Source organism: Vicugna pacos, unplaced genomic scaffold, assembly GCF_048564905.1.
Source record: "Vicugna pacos unplaced genomic scaffold, VicPac4 scaffold_19, whole genome shotgun sequence".
Lineage (NCBI taxonomy): Eukaryota > Metazoa > Chordata > Mammalia > Artiodactyla > Camelidae > Vicugna > Vicugna pacos.
Window position 1 is genome coordinate 52,240,922 of NW_027328740.1, and position 8,035 is coordinate 52,248,956.

At 40.5% G+C, this 8,035-nt stretch overlaps 1 protein-coding gene across 1 annotated transcript in view; it reads right to left on the reverse strand.

Annotated features, from left to right (window-relative positions):
- LOC140693211 (trafficking protein particle complex subunit 9-like) overlaps window positions 1–7,279 on the reverse strand; it is a 30,680-nt gene extending 23,401 nt beyond the window's left edge. The window contains exon 1 of the mRNA XM_072957225.1: window positions 7,238–7,279. The gene's annotated coding sequence lies outside the window, so the exon portion shown is untranslated. The remainder of the gene's footprint in view (window positions 1–7,237) is intronic.
- Window positions 7,280–8,035: the final 756 nt, after the last annotated feature.

Below are 8,035 nucleotides of genomic sequence, written 5' to 3' on the forward strand. Positions count from 1 at the left end.
GAAACAGTCAGCTCAGGGAGGGCAGGACACACCCTCTTCCCTCGGACCCACCCTCTGGCAGAGCATCAGCTTGGGAGGACCTGCTGAGCTACACCTGCCTGTATTCTAAACCTGGTTTTGAGTTCTTAGCAAACTGCTTCACTTATCCATACAAATCCAAGGTAGATTAGAAAGATTTTAGATGTTGAGCTAGACTATTGATTTGAGGATTTGCACTAGCAACCTGCAAGGACATGTTCTAATGATTCTGTCTTCTTAAAACCACACCCAGATTTAGGTAATATTTGTGGAATATCTTCCAAGTAAAGGGAATGTACTTTTACAAACTTTATGTTTTATAACATGAACATCCCGGACAGGGTCACAAATGGAACAGCCTCACAAGTGACAGAAGACAGGTGAGAGGCATACAGAAACAGGTCACAAACATGGTAAGAAAAAAGTTGTTTCTCCAACCCCCGAAAAAATTCCTCCAAGAACCGAAAACTCTGAATTTTGAAAGTAAAATTCTATCATAAAAAGACATGAAATAAATAATCCTCTTCATCAGGGTTTCAAGATCTGACTGAAGAATTTTTAGCATGCCATACTGAATCCTAGCACAGAAAAATCAGAAGGACTAGTGGTGAGTATTTTCCAGGGAAACGGCAGTAATTCCTCTACTTGTAAGGGGACACACACTCACTTGACGAAGGTGATTGTAAACCACATTCTGGAGAAATTCAAAAGATTCTGTCACCACTTCAAGATGGTGATGACATGGTAGGACGGCTTGGATGCATGCTTCTAACTGACTCACCGGCATTCTTGCACTGCAGGGGGAAAAGGAGGCCCCCATTCAACAGCAGAGATGTTCCTGTCATGTCTCCCAGGCCGTGCCTCGGGGAGTCAGTGCCCTGTAGCAGCCTGGCACCAGGCGAGGACCCGCAGCCTGGCCCACCCAAGCAGGAGGGGCACTGTGTTTGAGAAATCCCATCTCCGATGGGAGCAACAGGGGCTGGTGTGGTTGTGTGAACATATAAATGCTCATTGAAATACACCTGCATACATTCAAGTGATACAATTAACAGTAGCAGGCTATTAAACAAAATTTCAATTGTCAGTGTTAATTTTACCATTCCTTTCCTCTTGTCCCCTGCACTCTGAGACAGGCTTAGGCTCTCTCACACCTGCAGCTGTGATGCAATATTTGTGAAGTTATTTTAGTTTGCTGCAAGTGTCTTCACTCCCCGTGTCGCTGTGACTGTCGTCTCTTAACACAGTCAGATATCTTCCTAGATCTCTCCATGAGTTCCTTGTTCCTGCTTCTCAGATGCTGAGATAAAGAACCGGTGAAGGCACATGACTAGAAAAGGCACTGTGGACTTGACCAAAGTCCTCAGTGACCCCCTAGATGAGTGCCTCTCACGCCTTACCTTCGATTCTCAAGGTTCTGCCCAGGGTGACATCCAGACCGGGAGAGAGTCTTGGGCCCAATTAATGCCTGTGTGGTTTGGGTGTGGGGACAGGTGCAGGAGCTGGTTCCGGAGCCGGGCCCCTCCCCACCTATGTTCCTCTCTCTCCCGAGGGCCCGCTCCCAGGTCCCCAGGCTCCCTGATCTTCTGTCTTTCTCATCTACTCTACTCCCAGCCCTTTTCCCCTTCCTTTTTTCCCTGATTATCCCCAGCTGGAGTGATTTTTCCATCACAGTATCTGAAAAAATTTCCTGCAGCTGAAAAAGAGGTCTCCAGAGGGCAATGCCCGTATGCTGGTACCTGAAGAGAGCCCCTGGCTAGGGGGACCCTCACCAACACTCATCGGGCATCAGACATGTTGCAGGGTAGGCCACCCCCAAGAAGAGTTTGCTGTGACCCCAAGGTCACAGAATCCCTGCTCATAAAACTGTAGTTGGCCCACATATCCGTAATTAAGTAACAAAAACAAAAAAATTGCTCATGTTTCTTACTAAAATTATTTATGAGGTGGAAAAAGAAGTTGTAATACAAAAGAACAAATTTGACTCCATGTTAGATATGTTCGTTTGGCTTTAGACCTGTACCCTGTTTTCTAGGCTCAGACTTGCTATCTCTGAACCTTTTGTAAAAGATAGTTGCCTTTAGCCTGAAATATCCAGGGGAGCCTATTCTCCGGGCTCTGATCTTTAAGGATGTTAGCTCTTCTACACTTACGTAGAGATGAAAAGTTGCAAAATAGAGAATAACCTATTTTTTTTTTAGAGGTAATACGGGGACACCATGATTTGACCCACATGGACAGCTGCAAGATCAAAGGATTTCAAGGACAAACAATTGGTACAGCAAGAAGTTTGCAACAACCGACCACAACCCCGCTGCTTTTTACTATAAAATGAGACTGAATTCTGACTTGGGGAAGAGAGTTCTCCTGGATATCAGTATGCCATTTTCTGGGTCTGCCAGCTTTTCAAATAAAGTCACTATTCCTAACTCCAACATCTTAACTCCCGATTTATTGGCCTGTCATGCAGCAAGCAGAACGAGTTTGGACTTGGTAACAAAATGACTGCATTGGAGGTAGTATGTCTCCATTGTTTCCTCATTTCCAGTATGTCACACCCTATCAATTTTACATGCTGTTTAACAACACGAACAAAAAACCTATTATACGGAATTGATTCCACGGAAATAAAATTATTTCTACTCCTTCAAAACTAATTTTTTCTATTTTATTTTGTTGCTTATTGAAAAGAAAATAAAAGACAAATCATTTTATTTCACATATTTTTATAGCTACATATTTAAATACTGATAAGGTTTAAATTACAATAAAAATTGTTCATATATTAGTATAAAGATATATACACAATCAATGCAGACTAGGAAATGAGTGGATATTTACTAAAAATCCACTGCACATCCAGTCTTTTACAAGCATATTCTGGAATATAAGCTCTATTTTCCAGGGGTCCCCCACCCCCATTCTCACTGCCGAGTCCCTTAGTAATCAACTACCAAATCACCAGCATAGAACCACACGATCACTATTTCAGGTATAAATGAGGGAATTACCTCATTCAATTCTAAACGAGAAACCTTAAAATACATACAGAACTTATTTACAGATAAAGAAAATTGGACACAAAAAAGAACAGTTTCTCCCCCACGTCACAAAGATAATAACTGGTAAAGGCAAGATTTGAGCTCATCTGCCTGATTCTAAAAACTAAGGTGGAAAACCCTTCGACTGGAGAGGTCCAGCAGCACAGCCTATCACCCTATCTTTGTTCAGATCTAGCTTTAGACAGCCTAAGACAGCACCTCATTCCTATGGAACTTGAGGGCAAATGATAACAATAAGGATTTTATATTCAGTAGTTTCTTAGTTCTCATTTATTTAAAGTGTCAGCAGGTCAGCAGAAAACTCTGGGAAATATGAGTGGGTCCAGAGCTTTTTGTTGATAACAAACTCATTCTATCAGGACAGAGTGACCTTCCCATGAGAGGTCTCATGGACATAAACTAAAGGCAGCTGAGCAATAAAAAGTAACATGACCCTGGAACTCAAGCAAGAAGGAACCCTGCCATCCCCTGCCCAGTTGCCTCTTCAACTACGTGGACACAATGGCAGAAGACCCAAATTCTTGTCAAAGTTACACCATCATGGATACTCACCCATAAATAGTTACGACTCCATGCTCTCTTAAGCCCTTTCCAACTCAAATATGATGACACCAATATCTCACCAGAATCTCTATGTCTCCACTTTCTCTCTTCTATTAGGAGACTATATCTATGGCGACAAAGCAGAAATCCAATTAAAAACACCATGCACGAAGCCTGGTGAAAGTCTGCGTAAGAGACTTTGTCCTCATGCTCAGTGAATGAAAACTCAGAAAAAGTAGTCCTTCTCCCTCTGCAAGTGGAATGTAGCCTGATTGTGTGTGTGTGTGTGTGTGTGTGTGTGTGTGTAAATCAAATACAATCAAGTCTGGGATGTGTACAGGTTTTTTTTTTAATGTCACTGTCATTTCATGGGGATGAGCCAACATTTAAAGTAATTTGAATCTAGTGTTCTGAGAGTCTCATTCTCTTTTGGTGGAGGAGGGGAACGGGGAAAGGAAAAAAGGAAAGAGGTAAATGAAGCAAAGGAATAAGAATATTGCTAGGGAAAGGCAAGACGTTAATTTTGTTCCTACTTGCATCACACAAAAATTAGGGGCTGGCTTCCCCCATGGCTTGTCAAGCACTAACTTGCAGAAGAAGAGGCGACAGCCCATTTCTCACTGAGATTGTGACTGTACGTGGCATCTTATAGAAACAAATTATTTACCCTGATCAAACACTTTAGCAGCAGGCGGTAATTCTCCTATTTTGAGAGACAAGAAAACAGGAATTGAAAGAGGGTATATAACTTGACAAAAGTCAGAGGACCAGTAAACTAAAGAGGATGAATTCATACTCAGATCTGAATGCAGAGTCTGAACTTCCCACTCCCAGGGCTCGAAAATCCTTAACACACAGGCTCCCCAGCTCCCCTGCATTGTTTCCAGCACCAAGCATTTCCCATGGCGATGGTCTCCAGTTCTCAGACACAGCACATTTTGCAGCCAATAACCTCCATTCGACCTTGATCATCTACCAGCCTCGCCCACCAGGCTTCACCATACATGCAGGAATGCTGGCTTTCAAGTGCATACAAAACCACGCCTGGTCTGACCTGGGATCTTCCGTGGCTTTTCCAGCGAAAAGACAGCCATAAAACTGCTCACAGTTTGTACATGAGCCCCACTACCTCGCTCCATCTGTTTCCCCACCTATACTACTTAGCTAAGACCATTTTGAGAATCTTGGAAACAAATTTTTAAAAACAGAAAAGAAAGGATTCTGTAACAATTACTTAATATTTGCAATTTTAAAGTACAAGTTACAAAGTGAGTATTTACAAACCGATTCTGCCTTCCTATGTGTCAGTTTTAACATTTACAAAATATAATAGCAAAAAATTCTCACTACAAAATTAACAAAAACATCAACAATAATCTGGAATACACCCAAAAACAATGCCCATGTTGTACATGGAGAAAGTACAGGACTGTACTGCGGGGTAAAGAAAGATGTGTGAATTTAGAGACATCAACATATTTTGTGGAGGAAAGCAGTTTTGTAAAGATGTACGTTCTCCTAAAGATAATTCAAAACTTACTAAAATATCCTATGATAACCCTTATCCTTTTTTTTTAGCTTGAAAAAAGTATTTTAGAATTCTTCAGGAATAATAAAGTCATAATACTAGCCAAGAAAATTAGGGATGGAAGAAAGAATTGAAAAAAATCACACTGTCAGATATTAAATAAATTTTTACAATATGTGAGATATAAAACTGGAGTAAGAAAGTAAGATTGACAGAAATAAACCATGACCTCAAAAAGAGACTGTAGTATGCATAAGTATTTTTTACAGGTGGGATTTCAAATCAAAGAGCAAAGTATGAATTCAATAATTGTCTTGGGACAATCAGAGAATCACCTGGAAAAAGCAAATTCTATTCCAGTCATAATGACCACTAGAAAAATTACAGATATTGATGTAAATATTAGAAAGTATTTCTAAGAATACTATCAAGGATAAAACCAAAAAGAAGACATTTACTAGCTTAAGATTATTTTGGGCCACAACAGAAATAAACCTACTGAACAAAATGAAAGGCAAGAAATGACAAGGAAAATCTCTGTGATACATGTTGATGAAGACAAGTGGTTAATGTTGATAACATACAAAGAGCTGTCACAAAGCAACCAGAAGCTCCCTCACTTAAATGTTTGCAAAGGACAAAAGGGATCATTCACTTTTTAAAAGTCAGAAGGCTAATGAGTGAAAAATGCTCAATACTTCACTGGTCATCAAATGCAAACTAAATCAATGAAAAAGCACTTTGGCTCACCATATTGCCAAACATTTTTCAAACATATTCTAGCTAGTGTCCATCTGTGGGAGAAAAAACTGTGTGAGATCTTTTTAGAGGATGACATGTCAATGGATATGTAAACTCTGAAAAACGTGTGTACACACAGACACAACTCCACTTTTAGGAATCGTTTCGTTTAGAAAAAAATCAGTTCAAAAGATGTACTCATCAGAGCATTTACACAGCACTGTATACAATGGTGGGAAGAAAAGCTGAAGTGAAATCATATCCAGCAATAGAGAATTGGTTACATAAGTTATTTTACATCTTTTCATTCCCCACTGGAGAAGGAATTTCTAGAGTCACTTGAAAGAAGCCTGTGATGTATGTAATTGTCACATCCAGGGACTAAATTTTCAGAATCCTTAACTAAACGAATACTCATACAATATCACAGGAATGTTTGTACGAGAATGGTGCCAGTCAAACATACTTTCTGACAGTGGAAATTGGAGAAACCTTAAGTGTCCACCATAAAGAAAATCATGTGGCAAATAAAGGCGAGCTGTGGGCACTAAGGGGCCGGCGTTTCGGCGTGGCCCAAGGCCTTGTCCACAGCACTCTCCCACCAAAGTTGTCCTTGCAGAAGAGACCAAACCTGTACATCAGGAGACCCCTCTATCTGAAAGGACCGGGTGAGTCTGGAGTGGGAGGACGTTTATGATATACACCTGAGTGAATAAACCGAGCTTCAGAAAACATATAGTATGGCTTTATTTTTCAATAAAGTATATATACACACACATATACATAGATTTCTCATATACGTGTCTGTATGTATGTGTATATATATATGACATTGGCATAAAGGTCATGAAATATATACTCCACATTGTCAGCAGTTTTTACTCTCAGGAAAAAAGGGGAAGTGATGTAGGGGCCTTTCGGTACAACCACATTTCTCTTTTCAGTATATCAGTTAAGTATACTTGGAATTTAAAAGTTTATTTAGTCCGAAGTAAAATGGACGATGCCTCCACAAGGCAGAATGCTATACTTGTCATTAAAAATCATGCCAGGGGAGATAGAATATTGTAGAAAAACGTGTAATAAGCCGAATGGAAAATGGAGGTCTCCACATAGTAATCAGGCATAGAGTGCTCGCTGGTTTTTATGACAGAGTTATTACACATTGATGAAAAGAACAGAAAATAGATGTTAAACTGTTAATTATTATCTCTGAGTAGTGGGACCATGATAGACACTTTTGCCCCTTTTTTCAGACTTTTATATTAAATACACATTATTTTTCATCTGAAAAAAGCATTTTTAGATGTCTAGTAAAACACATTGATAAACATGCACGAGTACTTACGGAAACAAATAACTAGGAGACACCACAGCAGCGTCACACAATGTAGAACGGGCGATCCTGAATAACACCACACAGTTACATAAGGACCCACAAAGTAAGAGCACCTGCTGTAACAGGGCGTGGCCCCCTTCTAGTTGTCAGTTGTGTCTTCAGGGCTGAGGCAGTTCTGAGCACGGCCAGTGTCAGTGCTGGTATCTGGATGGATGCCACTGGAGGTGAGGGCACCTTCAAGCCGAGAGGAAGAACAGAAATCATCCTCTGCTTTTCCTGTCTTGTTTCTTTGTTACTTTAAAAGAGAGGCTTAAATAAGATAAAGAATCTTCCCTACTGAAATTTCAGTAATGAAACAGTTTTTAAACTGTCTTTTCAACAAAGCATCATATTTATTAAATGTTAATTAACTCAGTTAATTAACTATCTGTTGAAACCCAATAAAGAACATGAAATGCACTATGTAAAACCACCGCGCCTGCAGTGACTAGCTCAGCTGTCTTGACGGCAGTGCAGGCATCCCCCATCATCCCGTGGCCCTGAGCTCCTGATGCTGGTAAGAGAGCACGCTGCCTCCTCAGATGGAGAGAAACGGTGAAAGCATTTTCTGAAATCTACAGCACTGACAAAACATAACTGACAAATCCCAGGCTCCTTGGAGGCTGTCATTTTCTGCTTCTGGCCAACACCCGTCAATGAGCAGAACCACCCCATTCCTGAGCCATGGGACTCATGTGGGAAGCAGTTTTGGAGAAATTTCCAGGTATAGAATGTAACCAACTATACATAGAACTCTCACAAAAGAAA